Source organism: Vanessa tameamea, chromosome 25 (genome assembly GCF_037043105.1).
Source record: "Vanessa tameamea isolate UH-Manoa-2023 chromosome 25, ilVanTame1 primary haplotype, whole genome shotgun sequence".
NCBI lineage: Eukaryota > Metazoa > Arthropoda > Insecta > Lepidoptera > Nymphalidae > Vanessa > Vanessa tameamea.
The window spans coordinates 5,019,283-5,046,342 of NC_087333.1; the positions used below are offsets into that span (position 1 = coordinate 5,019,283).

The 27,060-nt window shown below is 33.5% G+C and overlaps 2 protein-coding genes across 3 annotated transcripts in view; one reads left to right on the forward strand and one right to left on the reverse strand.

Moving 5' to 3' along the window:
• Eif2alpha (eukaryotic translation initiation factor 2 subunit alpha) overlaps positions 1–9,886 on the reverse strand; it is a 196,214-nt gene extending 186,328 nt beyond the window's left edge. Inside the window, exon 1 of the mRNA XM_064218953.1 lies at positions 9,882–9,886. The gene's annotated coding sequence lies outside the window, so the exon portion shown is untranslated. The remainder of the gene's footprint in view (positions 1–9,881) is intronic.
• The window catches only part of LOC113396631 (calbindin-32), a 176,641-nt gene that overhangs the window by 80,917 nt on the left and 68,664 nt on the right, over positions 1–27,060 (forward strand). The window lies entirely within an intron of this gene.

The following is a 27,060-nucleotide window of genomic DNA, read 5'->3' on the forward strand; positions in this document are numbered from 1 at the left end:
GTTAATATGAAATTTGGTTTCGACAGTTGTTCGTCGACGAGTGAAGCTCAAGTGAGAGCATTTGGCTGGATTGAGGTCCATGCCGTTTGAGCGACACCAGTCAGAGAATCTGTCTATGTCTTCTTGGAGTGATTGAGCATTGGCGCTATTCGATATCTCCATACAGAACTGAAGGTCGTCTGCGAAGATAAAGTATCTGGAGTTTCGAAGAGACTCCGTGATATCGTTAATAAAGATATTGAATAAGAGAGGTCCTAGGATGGACCCCTGGGGTACTCCAGACGATACACAAAATTCTCTAGATGCATACCCTTTAATAGTGACGTGTGAATATCTGTTATATAAGTACGAAGTGAGCCAACTATAGGAGAGTGCCGCCAATTCCAAAAGCAGAAAGCTTCTTCACTAACAATTTGTGGTTTACTCTATCGAAGACCTTAGAAAAGTCAGTGTAGATAACGTCCACTTGTTTACGCGAGTCCACCAAACGAGTTATGTAATTGATAATATTACTCATGTTCGTGACTGTCGATCTAGATTTATCGTTGAGGAGAACCTCAAAGGGAGAGGAGGCCTTAGTCCAGCATTGGGAAATTTACAGGCTGCTAATGTAAAATGTAAAAAAAATATATATATTCTTCAGCCAAGCAGGTATACTTAGTATCGTCGTGTTCCGGTTTGAAGGGTGATTGAGTTGTTGTAACTACAGGTAAAACGGACATGGCGTGTTGGTGATGTAAGGAATTGTTGGCGCCAATGTACTACCGCCTACCTATTTAACAAAAAACAATAGTAAAACAGTACGATATATAGATGTTTAAAAAAAATTATAATTATAAAGTATGATTTTCAACCCTAACATTTACATAAATAACAATCAAGTCTAAAACGCTCACAGTTTGTTTAAATACCGGCAAATCCATTACGTTGGTTGCATATAAAAGTAAAAAACAAATATTCGGTCCAATATATTATATTTTCATTGAAATTGATTAGGTTTTTTTAAGGTATCGTCTGGTCCTTGCGTGACGTGTCGTGATAGATCAGTGGTTACAAGACGTGAAAGTTCAAACCTGGGGCAAAAACCACTGAATTCACGTGATTAATTTATATTTATAATTCATCTCGTACTCGGCCAGACTCGAAGAAACGTGTATCCACAGACCCGTATTGGAGCACCTCCGAACCTCTCTCTCGTTTTTCTCCTGCCCCTAAAACTCTCCCTTTACTACTGAAAAGGGAGAGTAGATCTTTGCCCGCCTCTGGGACACTAGCCTGTAACTGATATGATACATTAAGAAACAAATGTCAAACAAAAAAACGAGATAATTTTGATCTCTGACGCTTAAAAATATTCAAGTTTTCGATATTAAATCTATATATTTTCAATTACATTGTTTATAATTTCGGTCGTATACCCTGTACAAGTTAGCTTGATCTTTTTGACAGATGTAAATTTTTCTGATCGACATAGCTTTGCAATGAAGAACATATTATTTTCTTAGTTTAATCATTTTAAAGATTGTAAAAATATTTAAAAAATACATATATCACAAAAGTCCATAGAGATTCAAGCGTTATCCGAAAATTTTAAGACTGTTTATTGTTTCAAAGTAAAATTTAAATAGGAACACTGAAAATTATAGACGCTTGTACAATGTTACATCGTATTGAACTTTCTTTAAAAAACAATTTCATACACTAGACACAGTGTGTATATTCGAAGTTAAAACATTAATCAAATAGTTCAATAAAATTTATTATTTTCCTTTTAAAAATAAATGTTCTATTACAAGAAAACGGACAAAATTTATAATTTCATTGTAATCATTCAGTAATTATTTTCTTTGAATTCGAACCATTAATGGTTCGTTAAATGAGTGCATGTCATCAAAAATAAATCGCGATAATTATGTAGTTAATAAAAAGTAAGTAACATTATTTTAGTAATTGTAATCACTTTATTTTAATAATAATTTATTTGTAACATAACAAGTACTTAGTTCTATGTCAAAAGATTAATATCTATTATTTTTTAAATCAATTTCATCATCCTTACAATTCCTTATACATAACTTACGATTATGTTTTGCTTGTACAAAGTACCTTTCAGAAATTTCTGAAACGTAATATTGATCTATAACAATTTCATCAACGATTCTTATGAAAACATAAAAAATACAAAATACGCTGTTAATATCAATTTATATAAAATAAACTTAATTTATTACAACTAAATTAAATAAATAAAACTATAAATGTACCAACATGATATGAATTATAAAAAAAAAACGCCATCCAAAACATTTTCCTGTGGCATTTCTCTGTCTTTGAGCTAAGTTACGACAAACCTTAGGCTACAATATATTATCCTAAGTTATAAGAAGAAATCATATTTTATGTAGTTATAAATAAATTTCAGGAAGGACTATTGAACTTGGCACCCATTTAGATCTCACTTCTTTTGTCGTTGAAGTCAACTACCAAGGTATATATCATAATATTGGACTTGGCTCTCATTTTTACATTTATGTTTTTGATGGGATTTAAGTATACATCATATATGTCGGATTTCCATAAGGCATGGATTTTTTAAAAATATCATGACCTTTGACTCCTTGAGAGCCATCGTTCATGCTATTTTCTTTCATTCTTAATTACTAAATAGAAAAGGAATAATTTCTTATGACTAAATCAATGAAATCACAAAAATAATGATTGACTTACAATTTAATATAATTTACTAACTTCAAAACTAAATACTTCTAATAACAATATTTTAACAATAAACAATAAACGATATCTTGTATTAAAATAATTTAAACAAGAACACAATATAATGGCAAAGATATTACCGCTCGGGTGCCCAATGTAAAAGTGTCTAAAAAGAATGCTAGCAGCATTTCCCCGTTGAATCGCAATTCCGGTCCTCTGGGCTAAAAACGAACCAGCCCTCATGTCACCAGTGGAGGCAATAAGGCGAGGTGTTATACTTTTGATGAAGATTTTTGCACCATTACTCCAAAGGCCAAGTGTTTCGACAGCAAATGGGACAAAAAAGTTATTTGACATAAGACAGACACTTAGATCTCTTTTTTGCTTCAGCATTTTCGGCAGCGGCACCGGCTCTTAACATTGTTTCTCAGATATGAGACGGGGCCAACGTGTCAACGCATGTAGCGTCACACACAAGGGCCCGTCCTCGTTCCCAGGAAACCAACGTTAATCAATCAGGTCTCTTACCATCATCACGACTAATTCCACGAGGCTTTCTAAGAGCAGGAACGTCGATGGTGGCAATATAATATATACGCGTCGATATATATAATACTAAAACTTAATTTAGATTCTGGTTTTACTATATAAGAAAATATACAAAACTTTTTATTAGAATAATCATAAGAAGTAAAATATGTTTACGTCGGAAGCTTTTCGCTAAATCTTCTAAGTTTCTAAAGTGCTTTTTTTTTAAATGTAAAGTTTAAACTCTCTTTGTATAATTGGGTTGAAATGCACCATTGACTCTTAACTGGTAATATTTTGGAGACGTTTTGAAGAAAATTTAATAGACTATTTTAAGTTTAATAAAATAAAGTTTTATATATATTAATTTAAATTATTAAATAATGAGCCGAAATAAAAATAAAATTACTATTTTGTGAAAATTTAACTAATATTTTTTGTTGAACCATTTGGACAAGATCGAATCTTAGTTTTCAGAAAAATAATTAAGCCACATTACAATGACAAATTACATTAAAATCTATCAAAAAAAAACTTATAATTCGAAAGGCAAGCATTGTGCCCGCTTGCCGTACGTGTCTATTAATTGATAAAAAAATTATTCTTCATCAATTTTGTAATTAAACTTTTGTTCTTATTTTTCTTCAACCAATAAACAACTATGCTCAGTAATGTTGTGTTTCGTTGGAAGTAAGTGAGCCAAAATAACTTCCCAAGCTTATTTGCGCATGTGTGTTTTGAGTGACCACTTCGGGTAGCCCATTTGCTCGTCCGCCAACTGATTAGATAAACAATGAAAAAGTAAGCCAACGGCCTGACAATACCACAAATATTTTAGAGCTTATTATACGCTACTGTAGTCGGAATTGGTTGAAACAGTTGTACCGAAAAAAATATTTAACACATGCAGGTTTTCTTACGATGATCTTTTTTTATTATTACATGTAACTCGAAATTATTTTATAATTTGCCATAAACATCTACGCCATCGTAAATAATTACAGTAACAGCTTGGTTCTGACAGGGAAACGGAAGCGAATTTACAACAATTTTGTAAATCACGACAACAATCATAAAATTGTGATTATTGTATTCCAATGTTACTGTTCGTTGAAGTAGAAAATGCTTACAATGGTGTATGCAAGGTTATCCTTCTGTGACGATTTAATTTAAACTTGTATAGCATGTCGCCAAAATTATACATTTTCTTTTTGGACAAAATTCGACTAATTTTACTTTGCACATCTTTGGCACGAAAGTAAATGAAGATAATTAGCATGTAAAGTAACGAGGTCTCGAATCATCTACTCTAGATCCTAATACTTAGATAGAAAGGTAGAGAATTTAAGGTAGATAGAGTATCTTGGCAAACGTAATAATGAGCTTTCTCAAAAGAAAAGGAGCCTAAGAGAAGATCTATAACTGCTGGCAGTCGTTGTCTATCATTATTATAGCATGGCATTATACCTGATCGTAACTAAATAAGTTATACTTTTTATTTTATATTACAAAGATATGTGTGTACTTAATAATTCATTGAAAATTATAAGTATAATTGTAATTTGTAATTTTGTTATTTGTAATTTTCCTTGGTAGTAGGGCTTTGTGCAAGCCCGTCTGGGTAGGTACCACCCACTCATCAGATATTCTACCGCCAAACAGCAGTACTCAGTATTGTTGTGTTCCGGTTTGAAGGGTGAGTGAGCCAGTATAACTACAGGCACATTGGTGATGTAAGGAATGGTTAATATTTCTTCCAGCGCCATTGTCTATGGGCGGTGGTGACCACTTATGTGATATAAAAAAAATATATATATATTTATATATATATATATCCCACTGAGTTTCTTTCGCCGGGTCTTCTCAGGTCCGAGGTGCTAAATTCCGAACCGGTGGTAGATTTTTGACAATCAATAAGCAAGTGTAAACACTTCTATATTGAATAAAGATTTTGGACTTTGACTTTGACTTACCATCAGATGACCCATTTGCTCTTCCACCTACCGATATCATAATCATAATTTTTGTAGATATCTATAGCGTGTTATTGCTTTACTTGTTAAGTAGGTATTTATTTATGATTACTTAATCGGTTGAGTAATTAAAAGCCTAAATAACGCAAGGTTCTAGATTTAAACACGATGTATTAAAACCCCGGGCTCGGGCGGTTCTATATGAAGGTCGCAACAGTTTTTCCGTTGGATAATGAGGATATCAGAATATAAATAACACGTATGTTTACTCAAATGCTGTCTACTACGTAATTGAGTTGTTAGATGTTTTCCATGAGAATGGAAAGCGTGACCGAAAACTGTATGAATGTTGAAAATATTACGATTATAATAAAAATTCAGATAAAATGTTGGAGTAAAATTTTATATTTACTTTTATCATTACAAATTATATATTTCTTGTTACGTCATGTCACGTGTTAACAAAACAAGTCGCATAAATACATTTACAATTATGAACCAAAATACAAATAAATTATTAAATTAATTATTTAATCAAACACATATTACAAGTCAAGTAATTTTCTGTAACAAATAAATACAGATAATAATTAATTACAACTAATATTACGTAAAGCTGGCGTCGTTTTTCATACTGTGGTTCACGGATGTGACTGCTGTTATATTTGCTTGAGAGTTTCAGCTAACTGACAAATACGTGTGAACCCAAACTAGTAACGAACGTTGTGCATGTGTTTCCATTTTTTTGACGCGTTTACAAATACCAATTCAGAACGGTCGATAATTGATATTATAAAATATATATCTTCGTATATCTTCTTATATAAAACGTACACAATAAAATTAATCAATAGTAGCACAGTAACCATTAACCTTAGCTAATCCTGTCGCGCAGGCACCTCCAGCAAACGCTGAATTTTTATCTAATATAAACCGTGGCTTGACTCCAATTCTCGGTAAACCTTTTTCAGCAACGGGGCCTTCATCGACAACATAACGAACTGTCGAAGAAGCTTGGACAAAGTTGTTCGTTTCACGGTTTTGGCCCATTAATTTCTGAATAGCCTGTTGTTGAATTTTCACATAATTATCAATTGCACTATTCATAAAATTTGACCTATGAAATGACCTATGAGATAAAACTGATTGGATAGTCAGAAGGAGAAGTAAGTAGGCCTTCATTTTTAGAAGCGTAATGTGCATTGAATCGAAAATTCTGTCTGTATATTAGCGAGATACAACCGCACACAGCAACTTTGTCACTGATTATGTTGTAGTAACTTTAAGTAGTACCGTTTTCTTATGAAACTATTTAATTGCCTAAATTAAATAATATATTAGATGTTTAAATAATTGTTATTACCATTAATATCAGATTAGATGATTACATTTAATTGAAAATAAATGACGATAATTGCAGATTAAAGATAATTAATTTAACAATATTCTTAGTGAGTAATTTGAATATACTAATATTATTATTGACTCGCAGCACTTTTGAATTGTCATTTTACATACTAAATTAAAAGTAAAGCCACCATAATACACCACATAATTCATTATGTAAGATTTAGGTACCTAAATCGTCAAGAGCATCAATTCAATCAAATCAAATCAATTTTATTTTAAGTAAATGATTCCATTAAAATCGACGGCGTTATCGAACAATTGAGTCGAGATGGCCAGTGGTTAGAACGCGTGCATCTTAACCGATGATTTAGGGTTCAAACCCAGGTAAGCACCACTGAATTTCATGTGCTTAATTTGTGTTTATAATTCATCTCGTGCTCAGCGGTGAAGAAAAACATCGTGAGGAAATCTGCATGTGTCTAATTTCAATGAAATTCTGCCACATGTGTATTCCACCAACCCGCATTGGAGCACGCTTCAAAATAAAGCAGGAGCAGGATTCAAAATAAAGTTTATTATTCCACCACGCTGCTTCAATGCGGGTTGGTGGAAAACACATGTGGCAGAATTTCGTTGAAATTAGATACATGCAGGCTTCCTCACGATGTTTTCCTTTACCGCCACGCACGAGATGAATTATAAATACAAATTAAGCGCATGAAAATTCAGTGGTGCTTGCCTGGGTTTGAACCCGAAATCATCGGTTAAGATGCACGCGTTCTAACCACTGGGCCATCTCGGCTCTAACATATTATAATAATAACAATAAATACTTTATGGTTATATATGTATATCAGATGAGAGAGAATAAGCATGTAAATAAAATTTCCATTGAAAATTAATTAATAGAATAACATAACGATTTCATAACGTTGTTTAAATATATCGATATAATGTTTTAATAATCGATTCATATTAGACAAGGTAATGAGTGACTTTATACGATACCATTTTTACCAACTGTCCGTTCGTTGTACTAAATAGAAAACAAATCACTGATCCCAAACATTTGATCGAGTGAAGTGAAATATACCTTATAATTTAATTTTACCTGATATCAATATTTTGTATTGGCTTTAAAGGTGAATGAACCTGTGTAATCAAGGGCATAAGGGACATAACATCTTATATCCCATTGTTGATGACGTATGAGCTTTGTTGGGGAGTTCCTTTTTGCAGTGCCAGTTTACGGTCGAGAGCTACTAACTATCAAATGGCCCATTGGCTCGACTAGTAGAAATATTTAAATATTTCTACTATATCTTTATTTTAAATAAAAAAATAAGGAAGTCATAGGTATGGCTAATATAGTGTTTATATATATATATATATATTGCATTATATTTTTAAAATAATAAATATTCAGCTTTTTAAAATGAAAAGATATATACTCAGTTTTCTTACGATCCAGTTAGTATTATCTGCATCAGTACATAAATGACGAAAAGAAAAAATACTTGACGTTACAGAAGGTTCTATATCGAAAACTGAAAATGGAATTATGGAAAAATTCTTACCAAAAAGGTCAGTCAAGAAAGATTTATCTTTAATTGGGAACAACTTAGATAAAGACGATGTAGAGAGTGAACACTCACATCACATTACGGGTAGAAGTAAAATATATACAACGTCTTTCTCTCTCAAAGGCGATTTGTCCAGATGGTTTATTTATGAATCAAGATAAATGTATTGATATAGAAAATTTTATGTATGAGAATTGGTATCTATTGCTATACATAGATACATTATAAAAGATTCAATAAAATATTTCATTAAAATTTATTTATAATTTGTAATAACATTATTGACCTATTGAAACCAAACCAATCCAGTTTTATATATATATACTTCTTTTTATTTTATTTAAGTTTATTGTCAGTTTACAAAATGTTTAAAAATCTGTCTGTTATATAGTTGATGCAAATTGGTTTACGACAACTGTCTATATTATTGCGCATGTCAGTGTACTTATTTATGTAGTTTTTTATTTGGGCTCATTTAATATGAGACAAATCATAAAAACATGTTTATATATAAAGAGTATTGAACCACAATTATAAATTAATATTAACTCTTAGATCCGTACTTATATTATTTAAGTGGCCTAAATACATATACTGTGAACTCAGATGAAGCAGTAACCTCTGATAATAAGTTGATTTTACAGATAATCCAGAATAAGAAGTAAATTAACCTAAGAATGTATATGATTGCTTTTGAGTTAAATAGTCAGATTTATGGAAGATTGTTATAGGTTTTATAAATAACTTTTAAACATAAACGTCAACCAATTTAGCAAAGTGTAGTCAAGATCACGGGATGCCTACAGTTTGTTTATTGACTAGATTGACTGGGGGAGACTGACAAAGGAGTCATTTGACAAAAGCGAATAAAAATCATATATTACGGTAAGGATGAAATGTGAAATAAAATCAATTTTTGATGAGGATTAATGTACAGAAATTAATAATAAAACGGCCGGAAAATTGAGGTATATATTAATTGAAATGACATAGAAGAAATGAAAGAAGAATAGCTGAAGATATGATCAGACATAGAGTTTAGCTGAAAAATGAAAAAAACTGAAGAAACGCTGATACTATAATCATGTCCACCTGATATATCAGCCATCTTCAAGTTTGATCTACCAAGGTCAGGCGCAAGTTCAGGAACAATTATGCGTACTTCCGAGACACGGACGTGTAACACTACCAACTACCAAATTCTGGCCTGTTACTTAGAATATCTCGACAGAAAAACTCGTTATTGTGTAACTCGGGATCTGTAGCCAACGAGACAGTATAAACGACGCAATATATATGCCATAAGAACAAGCAAAATATTTATATAAGTTGTTGTTGTTGTGTTGTTATCTTGGCACGTCTGATAATGTTAATGATTCAGAATTGTACAATACAATTAATAATGAATAATTTAGATAATACCTTAGTTTTGACTTCCATTCGTGATTAAGTTTAAAAGATTATAAGATACAATCAATAGATAAATTTTGGACAAATATGTCCAAAATTTAATAATCTGACGGAAGCTGACGTTTATGATTAAATTAATGCGTATATACATTGTAGATAGCAAATAATGCCCTCCTAACTGATTTGAGCACTGGATACATTCAAGTGCACAAGTGAGTGAGAAAATGCCCTTCCTTTCCCTCTTTATAAAGGGTTTTCCGTGCTTCCTGAGGAATGGGAAGTACACACTTCATATTTTGGGACTCCAGGCTACTACTATGACTTTTGTGAATAAACCCAATAAGTTTTAATTCCCAGGGTAGGAAACCAGGACCTTGAAATCCGCGGGCTTATAAACTATTTATTTACCAACGACGCAGTCAAATATACAATATATTTGTGCATTTTAATGGACCATTAATCCTATACGCTCGACTTAAATCTAAAACTATGCAAAAGTCTTACTAGTGTAACTAAAAACTGAACGCTCCATTGGTAGTCCTGTAGAAATATCGCCAAGGCAAATTTATATGAAAGTTTGTTAATCTTATTTTGATTGACATTTTTGAAACTGCTTCAGCGTGTCATATGTATCTAAAACATATTCAAGGCGATACTCAAAGCACGTGAAAACTTCTTGCATTAGAAACTTTTTACTCAAATGTTAAACATTTGACTTTGCAACCAAATTCGACCTTGACATTTTACTATCAAAGTACCCAAATTAATGCAAAAAGTTAAAAAAAGATCTTCTTAAAATTTCTCAATAACTAAACTGTTCCGAATTTAGAACTCGACAAACTAATAAAGCCTAATTCGTGAGGAAAAATGTAATATCAGGGGATCCTCAGTTTGTGAGCCAACGTGGCAATATACGAGAAATGAATCCTCACGAACGAATGGTTACTGCGCGCCCAAAAGACTAATAAATTCCAATTCAACTGTTTTCGGTCGCCATTCATTCACATTCACTTACATTTCGCAGGCTCCCCGAACGGAAATTTTATAGTCTTTCGTCTTAGTATAATGATTTAATAAATCGAATTTCGAAAAAAGTTAATTTATTTCGTAAATTTTTGAAATTCAACTCCATTGTGAAGTCAAAATTCAAATGAAATTACATTTGGCGAATGGTAACTGGCTTAAAATTGTGCAGGGTTGTATTATCTCATAGAAAAAAATGACATTAAAATAAAGCTTATGAAAAGATTTTTAATGTATAAAAAAATATTTTGTATATGGATGCTTCAAATACAAATTTGGATATTGATTTCCTGATCACTTTTGTCGTGGCGTGTCGTGATTATGAGTTTGGTTGGAATGGTATTTAGATGTTTGATAGAAATTCTCCTCATCATGGCTGCGTTTCAGTTGTTACGTAACTTAGAAACTAACATTTAAAAAGTTTAACACAATACTCCTTGTGTTGAGAACTTTTTAAATTTTTCATTCAATTCTTGTTGATCCAATGTGACCTAAGCCAAATTTTATAAATTGATGGTAGTGCTTTATATAATACTAGCGTCCGGCCCCGGCTTCAATATGCCAATATTCAAGGATGCAATGCTGATACTTAATATACCATAGGGTGTCTTACAATTTCACAGTTTTTCAGTCATCAGAAGGTCCAGGGAGGGAAATAACCTTATTATTCATCACTTATTGTACTGCAAAGCAGTACTTAATATTTTTTTTCTGGTTTGAACTTTAAAGAGAGCCTGAGTGTAATTAAAGATACAAAGGACATAACTTCTTCATTCCCAAGGTCAGTGGCCCATAGGTGAATGGTGACCACTTCCTATCAGACCCATTGGCCAGTCAAGCTATATATATGTAAGAAAAAAAAATGTTTACTGTGAATTTTAAGTCATAAATTGGTAATAATTACAGCATAGAGCCACAGTCAGCGAATTGCCAAAATCGAGCTGGCAACACGCCAAGTATTCACATGTATGGCAATATTACCTAACGGACAATTTAGGGTTCCGTAAACGATCTGACTTACTTCCTTTTAACCTCAAAAATGGGACACAGATGAAAAACAAGTCATCTTTGATGTAACCTTTGTGTTTTACACTTGTCAAATCTTAAATCGTATATCGTTTCTACTTAAATCTGACTGGTTAATAGACTATGTAGAAAAAAAAAATTACCGTTTACCGTATTTAAACGTTGATTGACAATTCTGTTGGCATTTGACATATATATACATTTTTATGGCATAGTTTAGTGGTTGAGCATACGGGCCACCTGATGGTAAGTGGTCACCACCGCCCATAGACGATGGCGCTGTAAAATTATTAACCATTCCTTACATCGCCAATGCGCCACCAACCTTGGGAACTAAGATGTTATGTCCCTTGTGCCTGTAGTTACACTGTCTCACTCACCCTTCAAAAGTAATTACAACATTAACGACTTTATAGAATCACTAGCAACCCGAATTTATACGGGTAAAATAATAAATTTATTTATATCCCGATCGTAGCGCCACCTATTGGGTCCATTGTAAACCAACGAGGAACCCATTAAAATGTGTACAAAAACAATCTTCAAAATCGATGTAGCAATTTTGGAGAAGTTCAATGTCACCAGACATCCAGAAGAATTATGTATATAAAGATTGTTCTTTTTTACGTTTCTAGCTTCGACATAATATTTTATTGTAAACTATTTGTCGGCCGCGGCTTAAGCTCGTGTTTTAGGTGCTGGGCGAAAGGTGTTAGGCATAATAAAGTAGCCTATTTCCTTACTTGGGGTTCAAGCTCGCATCATACCAAAGATCAAACTTGGTTCAGTGGTTTGTCAATGGAAGAGCAACAGACAGAAAGGCCTTATATGCCTTTTGATTTAAAAAAACTTCCCTTAAGTTTCTTTCTTCGGTTTTTCTTAGATCTTGAATTTATTTTGCTTATTTTCGAATCGCTTGTATATTTTAGTCAATCAATAATAAACTATAAAAAATCTATAAAAGTTGTCAATTTAAATTGGAATTTCTCTGTTTATGTACTGTACGTATAGCCATTTCCAACCACGAGAAGAGTAAAGTCAAATAAACATCATTTATATTAAATTGACACAATATAATTCGATCGAGATCTTGAATAGTCTATCTCTTGTTATGGATTCGCGATAAAATTGTTTTTGATTGTCGGTGAAGTTGTTAACTTTGGGAGTAAAATTTAAGTTAACATTATTAAAGTTAAGTGGGACGCTGTATATTATAAATGAAGATAATAATTATATCGGATAAGAAATGTTGTAGTGGATAACAGAGCTATTGGCAAAGCATGGAATATATAAATCAAAGGCTCATCGTATGTCTATTAGTAATATTAAAAAATTAAGGTATTGTGCGCCATCCGGTGTGAACGAAGTTGCTTTGTGTATTAAATGACATACATATAACATTGAAACAAATCAGCAACGTTAGAGAAAAATTCAATGACGAGAAATAAAGTTTTTATTAAAATTCCTGTGTGTTTATAAACAATAACGAAAAATAAGTTTAAATAATATTATATATAAACGTACATATTAGAAAGAGACGGTTAGAAAGAGAGGCAAGGTCGCGTGTAGGGGGGCCTAAAGCCCTTTCCTTACGTGATCATTTGTGCCAGTTCGTGTAAAAGATCTTCGCTCCGAAATTATTATTTTTCTATTGATATAAAACAAGCAAAGACGGTGCACGAGTAGTGTTTTGATAACTTGGCAGCAAATTTGAACAGTAGCCACAGTGGGAGGTTCTATACGCCACTTTATAATAATAAATAATGACTGCTATAAAATCCTTGACTTTATAACTGTAGTTTCCACTCTCAGCTCGCCTTACACATGCTTCTCGGTGAACACGTTTGACCGACATTTTGTGACAAATTGTCTTAAGAAAAAGTTCTATTCGATTTTCAAAATATGTTTTAACTTAAATTAAAAAAAAACTTTTCGGTACTACACATGTATGGACTAGTGAAACGAAAGTTGATGTCTCAAAACCAAGCATCTTTGAACTTTCATGTGCTCAAAATGTGTTAATATTTCACCTCGTATTCGGTATTTATATCAAGGAAAACATGGAAGAAAACCTGCAAGTCTCGGATGATAAATCCTCATTAGAGTGGCGTGGTGGAATAATCTCCTAACTTCCTTAAAAGGAATTAAAACTTTACCCCAGCAGTGAGATTTACAGGCTGTGATTTAATCCGTGTAATAAAAACTAATTAATCGTAAAATTGTTAAAAGTAATATTACAATTTTATAACATAGTTGGGCCTCGATGTTGATGTGTTACACATACGTGCCTATATCTTATCCTGCCTCATAAGGCAGGCTTGCCTTACATCCCGTTTATATGACAGTTACAGTATTTGTCTATAAAATTCCCTCGTGTTCCAATCATTCTACAAATTACGTGTCGAGGTTCGGAGTAAATTTATGATTTTTAAAGAAAATAAAAGTGAAATGAAGATGTAATGAAAGAAAATGGATTTTCTTTTACTTCACAGATAAGTCTAAAAAAATATATCAATATAAAACGAGACACTAAAAACAATAACGTATATAATTAAAATATATATAAATAAATAATAATAACATATATAATAAAATATATATATATATAATGTTTGAACAAAGTAATGTGACGCAACATATTTGCTACCGATCAGATTAACTGTCATATGTCAGAAATAAGTGGCAATACTATATGTATGTGCTTCTATATGGATGTATTGTAAAGGAGTAACAACTTACCCAGTCAGGATGTACGATGTAATTTACGAAGCTCAACATTCGCTGTCTAAAATTCCTTTTCTAATATTTTGAATAAGCCGTACCGAAACGTATGGGTTAAATATTATCCCGTAAAATCGATGAATTTTTCGTGGAGTTTTTGAGACGTAAGTCTGAAAAAACGAACGCACGTTTCTAACGAACGCCGCCATAACGGAAAAGGAATATAATATTAATGTTTTCTATGAAAAAGTTTTAGAGTTAAAAGTGGCTACGGTTACATCACTGATTCTAAATAAAAGGTGTATTTAAATATTAGTATTTATGTACTTGTATTATACAAGCAGAACCAAGTCGGTCTAATTTTATTCTTAATTCAAAATATATGCAATAAACAAAAACATAATTATATGAATAGACCCACACAATATATTAAAATTATGACATTTTTATGGATCTTAGTCACAATTAGAATTATGTTAATTAGCTCAAAACCGAGCTTACTTCCCAGAACCCGGATATCTTTGCGATGATTTCCCTTGCGTTTAAAAAAAGCAATTTACGTTTATTTAATCGGAGAGTCAAAATTGTATTAAAAACTTTTTCTATGTAACGTCTACAATTTTTTTTTTCTAGTAACAAAGCGATCGCCTCCTGTTTCTGTACCATATCGTAAAATTGTTAACAATTACAATATTGGACGAAAAAAAAGTCGTTAAATTTTATATTTCGCTGGTGAGTTTTTAGTTAAACTAAAAGTATTAGGTAAAAAAATTTAGTAAGATTCATGTTTTACATTTCCATTGAAGACCTTCACCTGCGTCCTTACCAAAAAAAAAAAGTAATTATAATAATAGTTTTATATCATTATTGTCTATAAATAACAAATGAATTTTAAAATAATGAATGTACATATATAATCAATAAAAATTATTTAATTTCATAATATAAAGTTACATAAATGACATTGTTAAATATTATTATTGAATTGATGAGAAATAAAAGTCTTTTTATAATTTATTTACTTTTTATAACTTTAAAGTAAAGTTAGGTGTACAGGTGTTAACAAATAATTCAGCGTCCCCAAAGTTCAACGGCATAATGCGATCCGAACGGAACAACTGATTGCATTCTTATTGTTATATGATTGAATCCGATTCCGCCCTCTGTAATCCAGGCAGAAGTGAACGGCGTTTTATCAACTTCAGTGGCGAAAACAGCAGATATCTCATTAAAGGCGTTGCTCCTGAATGAGTAGTCGTTAAACCTTAATCTTTCCAGGTAGGTGATCTGTATGGAGGCTCTGAAAACGATGAAAAGTATTATTATTTTATTTATATACGGTAGGCGGACGAGCAAATAGGCCACCTGATGGTAAGTGGTCACCACCGCCCATTTTGAAGTAACTTCTATTACGAGACCTCTTCCAGAAATAATTGAAAAATTAAAGACATTCAGCAACTCTGAACTAGAGCAAAAAGGTAGCCATGAAGGATTACTTTAATTTGTTATCATTAAAAGAACCCTTATCTGACTGCCTGTTGGTCTAGTTAGTTCGCTTGCCGGTTTGTAAGGTCATAAGGCCCACGTTTCTAAATTCAAATCCCAATTCGGATCATTAAAAGGTCTTTGCATTTTTCAGTCAAGAAATTCTCAAAAGCATCCAGGAGTGCGGAAAGTGACTTCGCCTGAACTTCCAATTGTGTCAATTTTATCGTCCCATCGAATAAGGGAATAGAGAACGTGTTAGCTTACTCTAATGCCTTCTTATATTGTGTTCTTAGAATTGGTCAGTAGGTCATCATCATTATCATCAAAAGAACCCTGAACCCTGTACTGAATATAATATTTCAATTATTTACAATAATTAAAGAATAATATCATACTTATGCACAATTCTGTCTCCTGGTTGAATGGTACCAACACTTAAATCCTGACTGTTGAAATTTGGCACCACTGCAGCGTTGCAGGCCAAGACCAAGGCCAAAAATGATAAAAGGAGTAAGTACTTCATCTAAAAACGGAGACCCAAATAAAAATGTTTTCTTTTTTTCTTATAGTAAAAACTTTTGACGCTTAAATATACATTCACTTCCAAAGTAATATGTTTGAGATCTAATTAAAACCTATTTCTAAAGGTTTTTGGCATAGTGCCATAAAATACACTATAACACACGAGTCTTAACTCCTACTAGATACTTAATTAGACACAAAATCTGAACGGTGATACCGTTCTATTTAAATCATGATGAAAACAAAAACATTATGAATATTTCGCACAAATTACATATGTATAACTTACATTTTATATTTATTTATTGAAGGAAAAATCTCACCAGTCTTCACCCTAACTAAATAGACATGAACCATTCAGGAAATAGTCTCCATATATATACAACTTGGTCTGATAAAACTTATGCATTTATCTCTTAAATATGAATTAAAAAATGGCTTTAGATATAATATCACAGATCTTCAAAACAGCTAATACACCAAAATATGATAATATTCTCTGATAAGAATCAAAGAGCACGCTCGTCTGGGGCTTAAAGATGATTAATGAAATAAATGGATTTTTTTTACATGTGACATTAATTACGATATATAATAAATAACGATAATAGGATCTGTAATACTCTTCAAATCTCCACAGGCGTATTTTGCCTTCGGTGCTTTTTCGTTCCTCGCGAAAATTAATATGTACAAAATGTGTTTACAACAAGTGTCCATGTATCAGTTTATTTTTATATTATTGTAAACCAATAAAAACATTTTTATTATTAAACTGAAGAGCATAGGAATCTCATCGACCACCTCAAGCCTTCTATAATATTTTTACCATAAACAGTAGAATAGTATAAACAATAGCAATACATTCAGATATATTTTTTAAGCGTAATATTCTTTTATGAAATCAGTAGACTGGCAAATTAAATTAATTAACCAATTTGAATTAATGTCGGTTGGGCCTTTCACATGAAGTTGGGTATAAAGCGTCTGAAATATCCCGCGAGACCGTTAAACTGGCGAACTTGTTTAACATTTGTCGGAATGGGGGCCCTCGATAAAGCGTCAACCTTTTTAGGACTAGGACGGACCTGAACATTTTCGATTATGTTACCGAGATATTCTATGGACCGTTTAAAGAATTAACACTTATCAATGTTAACTGAAAATCCTTATTCGCGTAATGCTACAAATACTTTTTCTAAGTTTACGAGACCAGATGAAAAATCACGACATTTACTGATGACGTCATCAATGTATACCTGAGATACACTATCATTATGGGTCTTATCTGCACTGCCGGGGCTTAAAACGGGACCTAAAGCGCGATTAATGCATCTTTGATACACTGAAGGTGCGTTACACAATCCGAAAGGCATAGCCTTGTATTCAAATAAGCCATCCGGAGTAATAAAAGCGGTTTTCTCCATAGACTCAGGTGCAATCGGTATTTGGTGGAAGCCAGAGGCCATATCGAGGGTAGAATAATATCGACCACCATCAAGCTGATCTATTTGATCTGCGATTAAGGGGAGTGGATAATAATCGCGTACTGTATTTGCATTTAGCTCTCGATAATCCGCGCACATGCGATCGTCACAATTTTTCTTATTTACCAGAATTATTGGACTTGAATACGGAGATTTACTTTCTTGTACAATATCATTATCTATTAACTCTTTAACAGTTTCTTTTACCCTTTCACGCTCGACTGGGCTGAACATGTATGGTCTCCGCTCAACGTATTTGTCCGAATTTTTCAAACGGATCTCTAACTGACCTGTGTTAACACGGGTTCGCGAAAAACCGCGCGTGAAAATGCTACTATATTTATCGAGCAATGTTAATAGTTGTTTAATTTCAAAGTCGTCGCTTAAATCATGATCTATGTTATTGAATAGACTGGTTGTCGACCGCAGGTGCATGACGCGAGGTCGAGAACACAATGTCGCGCTATTTTGAGTTATGATTACAGTTAGCCCGGTTTCACGTAAGAGCTTTGCACCAATCAACACAATCGATGTCATTTCATAGTCGGCCAATATAAAAAAATCTATTTCTACATTTATATAGTCGATAGTTGTAAAGTACTCACGGAGACTACGGGAAACGGACCTATTCCACGTAAATGGTTAATAAATTGTCGTCGTTTACCCTGTAGTTTATTTGCAAAGGATTCGCACATAACGGAGCACTCCGCACCACTATCAAATACGGTATCAATAATAATATCACCTACCTGCATACGCATAGTATTTAAATTTTGTTTATTTTTATGGACCGAGACTATGTTAGAGATCTGTTTTTCCCGACGGTAACACGTATCAAATGTATGGCCAGATTTAGAACAAAATGAACAGAACTTGTTGTCACCCTGTTTAGGTAATGATGGAGAAGTACTAAGGTTTTTCTCGGTAGATTGTTTTTCTACAATTACAGGCGTGTTTTTGTTTCGACAATCGCGATATGTATGCCCGGGCTGCCTACAAAAACTACAAAAAGCTATGTTTCGATTATCAATTGAGAATCTTATACGTTTCGATGGTGGTTGGTTCGAGCTTAGATGGTTAGCACGCTTAACGCGAATAGACGCGGCGACAGAAATTAACTCCGGTACTGAGGTAGCTCTGGCATTCATTAGTTCAATTCTGAGGCGTTCATCACCGATCGTTCCTATCACCGCTTCTACAGCATCACTATTGTCAAGCTTATCTTTAGTGACTCGTCTCCATAAAATTCATGATTGTGTCAGAAACTCTGCAATATCTTTTGTTGGGTCGTAATTGTGTGCCCTGAATCTTAGTATATCCCTTGAATAGCGAGTCTAGGGTTCAAAGGTAGTAATAATGTTCTGACGTAATTCTTCCCACGTGGAAGTTGTGACAAGCCAATTATCTGCCCACATTTTAGCACGACCTTTCAGTAGGCTAGTCACCTTCATGCGAACATCGTAATCACTCAGCTCAGTTAGTTTTAGCAGACGAAATGTGATTACACCACTCGCGGACCCCGACGTTTCCCTCTGGGTCGAATGAAAGTAGAAACACGTCAGTAATTTTAACCTTATCACTTTGTTTGGACAGTCTTTCACTCATATTGTGCATCATAGTCATCATATGTAACTAAAACTCAGGGGGTACATTACCCCCCTGTAGCAACGCCTTGTTAGCAGTTGTAGTGACCCGTGAGCCGTGAGCACCAGCCTCTGGATCATGCTCGGTGGATGGTGGCTCACCTGGTTCTGCTGATACATTCTGGTCTCTTGTATCCATCGCACAACGAGATAACTTCGCTCAATGTGGCTAGGCGGTATCTGAAATCATAAAATAAAACCGACAGAAACAATGGGCTCGTATCCCACTTCTGATATCGAATTCATGATAGACAGTTATTTAAAAAAAATACGCAGAACCGCCGACCTTGTTCTGGTAATCGGCTATAGTTATAATAATCTTATGTTTATACTGACAAGCAACTTTAAGATATCGACGGCATTTATTTGATTTAAAAATAAAAAGGTGAATTAACAAAAACAAGCAATAGTTCAAAATAGTTAGTTTTATTTAATCAACACAGCTTTTTCTTATTTAACCAACATAGATTTTACTTACAATGTTTCTTCTTCCAAAGTCGGTAACAAAGTGTCCCCCGTACTTAAATCAACCCTCTTTTATTAAATCGCCCGCCCCACCAGAGGCGGACATCAACCACAAAAACACTTCATTATTAAACAAACAGATGTTGTAAAATCACTGTATTAGAAAATCGACAGGTTTTGACAATATTTTTTATAAAACAATTAATAATTTTAATTGAAAATAATTAAAAGTAATTTAAACCGAATTGCAGTAGCGTTATCTAATCAATAGTAATTACACGATTAATCAATTCTTATAAAATCAATACCGGGCATATTTTACCCACACAATCGTGTTAACATTTACAATAATTTTTAAGAGTATAATAAAATTAACCTTATCAGCTAAGCAATATTCGCGGCGACACATCCTATTTAAACTTTATAACTGTAGTTTCCACTTTCAGCTCGCCTTACACATGCTTCTCGGTGAACACGTTTGACCGACATTTTGTGACAAATTGTCTTAAGAAAAAGTTCTATTCGATTTTCAAAATATGTCTTAACTTAAATTTAAAAAAGAATCTTTTCGGTACTACACCTGTATGGACTAGAGAAACGAAAGTTGAAGGCTCAAAACCAAGCATCTTTGAACTTTCATGTGCTCAAAATGTGTTAATATTTCACCTCGTATTCGGTATTTATATCAAGGAAAACATGGAAGAAAACCTGCAAGTCTCGGATGATAAATCCTCATTAGAGTGGCGTGGTGGAATAATCTCCTAACTTCCTTAAAAGGAATTAAAACTTTACCCCAGCAGTGAGATTTACAGGCTGTGATTTAATCCGTGTAATAAAAACTAATGAATCGTAAAATTGTTAAAATTAATATTACAATCTTATAACACAGTTGGGCCTCGATGTTGATGTGTTACACACACGTGCCTATATCTTATCCTGCCTCATAAGGCAGGCTTGCCTTACATCCCGTTTATATGACAGTTACAGTATTTGTCTATAAAATTCCCTCGTGTTCCAATCATTCTACAAATTACGTGTCGAGGTTCGGAGGAAAATTTATGATTATTAAAGAAAATAAAAGTGAAATGAACATGAAATAAAAAACACAGATAACTCTAAAAAAATATATCAATATAAAACGAGACACTAAAAACAATAACGTATATAATTAAAATATATATAAATAAATAATAATAACATATATAATAAAATATATATATATATATATAATGTTTGAACAAAGTAATGTGACGCAACATATTTGCTACCGATCAGATTAACTGTCATATGTCAGAAATAAGTGGCCATACTATATGTATGTGCTTCTATATGGATGTATTGTAAAGGAGTAACAACTTATCAAGTCAGGATGTACGATGTAATTTACGAAGCTCAACATTCGCTGTCTAAAATTCCTTTTCCAATATTTTGAATAAGCCGTACCGAAACGTATGGGTTAAATATTATCCCGTAAAATCGATGAATTTTTCGTGGAGTTTTTGAGACGTAAGTCTGAAAAAACGAACGCACGTTTCTAACGAACGCCGCCATAACGGAAAAGGAATATAATATTAATGTTTTCTATGAAAAAGTTTTAGAGTTAAAAGTGGCTACGGTTACATCACTGATTCTAAATAAAAGGTGTATTTAAATATTAGTATTTATGTACTTATATTATACAAGCAGAACCAAGTCGGTCTAATTTTATTCTTATTTCAAAATATATGCAATAAACAAAAACATAATTATATGAATAGACCCATACAATGCATTAAAATTATGACATTTTTATGGATCTTAGTCAGAATTTGAATTATGTTAATTAGCTCAAAACCGAGCTTACTTCCCAGAACCCGGATATCTTTGCGATGATTTCCCTTGCGTTTAAAAAAAGCAATTTACGTTTATTTAATCGGAGAGTCAAAATTGTATTAAAAACTTTTTCTATGTAACGTCTACAAATTTTTTTTTCTAGTAACTAAGCGACCGCCTCCTGTTTCTGTACCATATCGTAAAATTGTAAACAATTACAATATTGGACGAAAAAAAAATGGCTGAATTTTATATTTCGCTGGTAACTCACCAATTAGTTTAACTAAAAGTATTAGGTAAAAAAATTTAGTAAGATTCATGTTTTACATTTCCATTGAAGACCTTCACCTGCGTTCTTACCAAAAAAAAAAAGTAATTATAAAAATGGTAAGTACAAGTTTTATATCATTATTGTCTATAAATAACAAATGAATTTTAAAATAATGAATGTACATATATAATTAATAAAAATTATTTAATTTTATAATATAAAGTTACATAAATGACATTGTTAAATATTATTATTGAATTGATGAGAAATAAAAGTCTTTTTATAATTTATTTACTTTTTATAACTTTAAAGTAAAGTTAGGTGTACAGGTGTTAACAAATAATTCAGCGTCCCCAAAGTTCAACGGCATAATGCGATCCGAACGGAACAACTGATTGCATTCTTATTGTTATATGATTGAATCCGATTCCGCCCTCTGTAATCCAGGCAGAAGTGAACGGCGTTTTATCAACTTCAGTGGCGAAAACAGCAGATATCTCATTAAAGGCGTTGCTCCTGAATGAGTAGTCGTTAAACCTTAATCTTTCCAGGTAGGTGATCTGTATGGAGGCTCTGAAAACGATGAAAAGTATTATTATTTTATTTTATTTAAATACGGTAGGCGGACGAGCAAATAGGCCACCTGATGGTAAGTGGTCACCACCGCCCATAGACAATGGCGTTGTAAGAAATATTAACCATTCCTTACATTACCAATGCGCCACCAAAATTGGGAAATATGCTGATGTTATGTCCCTTGTGCCTATAGTTACACTGGCTCACTCACCCTCCAAACCGGTACACAACAATACTAAGTACTGCTGTTTGACGGTAGAATATCTGATGAGTTGGTGGTACCTACCCAGACGGGCTTGCACAAAGCCCGACCATCAAGTAGATTGAAGTAACTTATATTACGAGACCTCTTCCAGAAATAATTGAAAAATTAAAGACATTCAGCAACTCTGAACTAGAGCAAAAAGGTAGCCATGAAGGATTACTTTAATTTGTTATCATTAAAAGAACCCTTATCTGACTGCCTCGTTGGTCTAGTTAGTTCGCTTACCGGTTTGTAAGGTCATAAGGCCCACGTTTCTAAATTCAAATCCCAATTCGGACCATTAAAAGGTCTTTGCATTTTTCAGTCAAGAAATTCTCAACAGCATCCAGGAGTGCGGAAAGTGGCTTCACCTGAACTTCCAATTGTGTCAAGTTTATCGTCCCATCGAATAGACTAAGGGAATAGAGAACGTGTTAGCTTACTCTAATGCCTTCTTATATTGTGTTCTTAGAATTGGTCAGAAGGTCATCATCATTATCATCAAAAGAACCCTGAACCCTGTACTGAATATAATATTTTAATTATTTACAATAATTAAAGAATAATATCATACTTATGCACAATTCTGTCTCCTGGTTGAATGGTACCAACACTTAAATCCTGACTGTTGAAATTTGGCACCACTGCAGCGTTGCAGGCCAAGACCAAGGCCAAAAATGATAAAAGGAGTAAGTACTTCATCTAAAAACGGAGACCCAAATAAAAATGTTTTCTTTTTTCTTATAGTAAAAACTTTTGACGTTTAAATATACATTCACTTCCAAAGTAATATGTTTGAGATCTAATTAAAACCTATTTCTAAAGGTTTTTGGCATAGTGCCATAAAATACACTATAACACACGAGTCTTAACTCCTACTAGATACTTAATTAGACACAAAATCTGAACGGTGATACCGTTCTATTTAAATCATGATGAAAACAAAAACATTATGAATATTTCGCACAAATTACATATGTATAACTTACATTTTATATTTATTTATTGAAGGAAAAATCTCACCAGTCTTCACCCTAACTAAATAGACATGAACCATTCAGGAAATAGTCTCCATATATATACAACTTGGTCTGATAAAACTTATGCATTTATCTCTTAAATATGAATTAAAAAATGGCTTTAGATATAATATCACGGATCTTCAAAACAGCTAATACACCAAAATATGATAATATTCTCTGATAAAAATCAAAGAGCACGCTCGGCTGGGGCTTAAAGATGACTAATGAAACAAATTGATTTTTTTTTACATGTGACATTAATTACGATATATAATAAATAACGATAATAGGATCTGTAATACTCTTCAAATCTCCAAAGGCGTATTTTGCCTTCGGTGCTTTTTCGTTCCTCGCGAAAATTAATATGTGCAAAACGTGTTTACAACAAGTGTCCATGTATCAGTTTATTTTTATATTATTGTAAACCAATAAAAACATTTTTGTTATTAAACTGAAGGGCATAGAAATCTCATCGACCACCTCAAGCCTTCTATAATATTTTTACCATAAACAGTAGAATAGTATAAACAATAGCAATACATTCAGATATATTTTTTAAGCGTAATATTTTTTTATGAAATCAGTAGACTGGCAAATTAAATTAATTAACCAATTTGAATTAATGTCGGTTGGGCCTTTCATATGAAGTCGGGTATAAAGCGTCTGAAATATCCCGCGAGACCGTTAAACTGGCGAACTTGCTTAACATTTGTCGGAATGGGGGCCCTCGATAAAGCGTCAACCTTTTTAGGACTAGGATGGACCTGAACATTTTCGATTATGTTACCGAGATATTCTATGGACCGTTTAAAGAATGAACACTTATCAATGTTAACTGAAAATCCTTATTCGCGTAATGCTACAAATACTTTTTCTAAGTTTACGAGACCAGATGAAAAATCACGACATTTACTGATGACGTCATCAATGTATACCTGACATACACTATCATTATGGGTCTTATCTGCACTGCCGGGGCTTAAAAGGGGACCTAAAGCGCGATTAATGCATCTTTGATACACTGAAGGTGCGTTACACAATCCGAAAGGCATAGCCTTGTATTCAAATAAGCCATCCGGAGTAATAAAAGCGGTTTTCTCCATAGACTCAGGTGCAATCGGTATTTGGTGGAAGCCAGAGGCCATATCGAGGGTAGAATAATATCGACCACCATCAAGCTGATCTATTTGATCTGCGATTAAGGGGAGTGGATAATAATCGCGTACTGTATTTGCATTTAGCTCTCGATAATCCGCGCACATGCGATCGTCACAGTTTTTCTTATTTACCAGAATTATTGGACTTGAATACGGAGATTTACTTTCTTGTACAATATCATTATCTATTAACTCTTTAACAGTTTCTTTTACCCTTTCACGCTCGACTGGGCTGAACATGTATGGTCTCCGCTCAACGTATTTGTCCGGATTTTTCAAACGGATCTCTAACTGACCTGTGTTAACACGGGTTCGCGAAAAACCGCGCGTGAAAATGCTACTATATTTATCGAGCAATGTTAATAGTTGTTTAATTTCAAAGTCATCGCTTAAATCATGATCTATGTTATTGAATAGACTGGTTGTCGACCGCAGGTGCATGACGCGAGGTCGAGAACACAATGTCGCGCTATTTTGAGTTATGATTACAGTTAGCCCGGTTTCACGCAAGAGCTTTGCACCAATCAACACAATCGATGTCATTTCATAGTCGGCCAATATAAAAAAATCTATTTCTACATTTATATCGTCGATAGTAAACACGGTTGTTAAAGTACTCACGGAGACTACGGGAAACGGACCTATTCCACGTAAATAGTTAATTACTCGTCGTCGTTTACCCTGTAGTTTATTTGCAAAGGATTCGCACATAACGGAGCACCCGCACCACTATCAAATACGGTATCAATAATAATATCACCTACCCGCATACGCATAGTATTTAAATTTTGTTTATTTTTATGGACTGAGACTATGTTAGAGATCTGTTTTTCCCGACGGTAACACGTATCAAATGTATGGCCAGATTTAGAACAAAATGAACAGAACCTGTTGTCACCCTGTTTAAGTAATGATGCAGAAGTACTAAAGTTTTTCTCGGTAGATTGTTTTTCTACAATTACAGGCGTGTTTTTGTTTCGACAATCGCGATATGTTGCTTGGGCTGCCTACAAAAACTACAAAAAGCTATGTTTCGATTATCAATTGAGTATCTTAATCGTTTCGATGGTGGTTAGTTCGAGCTTAGATGGTTAGCACGCGAAACGCGAATAGACGCGGCGACAGAAATTAACTCCGGTACTGAGGTAGCTCTGGCATTCATTAGTTCAATTCTGAGGCGTTCGTCACCGATCGTACCTATCACCGCTTCTACAGCATCACTATTGTCAAGCTTATCTTTAGTGACTCGTCTCCATAAAATCCATGATTGTGACAGAAACTCTGCAATGTCTTTTGTGGGGTCGTAATTGTGTTCCCTGAATCTTAGTATATCCCTTGAATAGCGAGTCTCGGGTTCAAAGGTAGTAATAATGTTCTGACGTAATTCTTCCCACGTGGAAGTTGTGACAAGCCAATTATCTGCCCACATTTTAGCACGACCTTTCAGTAGGCTAGTCACCTTCATGCGAACATCGTAATCACTCAGCTCAGTTAGTTTTAGCAGACGAAATGTGATTACACCACTCGCGGACCCCGACGTTTCCGTCTGGGTCGAATGAAAGTAGAAACACGTCAGTAATTTTAACCTTATCACTTTGTTTGGACAGTCTTTCACTCATATTTTGCATCATAGTCATCATATGTAACTAAAACTCAGGGGGTACATTACCCCCCTGTAGTAACGCCTTTTTAGCAGTTGTAGTTGACCCGTGAGCACCAGCCTCTGGATCATGCTCGGTGGATGGTGGCTCACCTGGTTCTGCTGATACATTCTGGTCTCTTGTATCCATCGCACAACGAGATAACTTCGCTCAATGTGGCTAGGCGGTATCTGAAATCATAAAATAAAACCGACAGAAACAATGGGCTCGTATCCCACTTCTGATATCGAATTTATGATAGACAGTTATTTTAAAAAAATACGCAGAACCGCTGACCTTGTTCTGGTCATCGGCTCTGCTATAGTTATAATAATTTTATGTTTATACTGACAAGCAACTTTAAGATATCGACGGCATTTATTTGATTTAAAAATAACAAGGTGAGT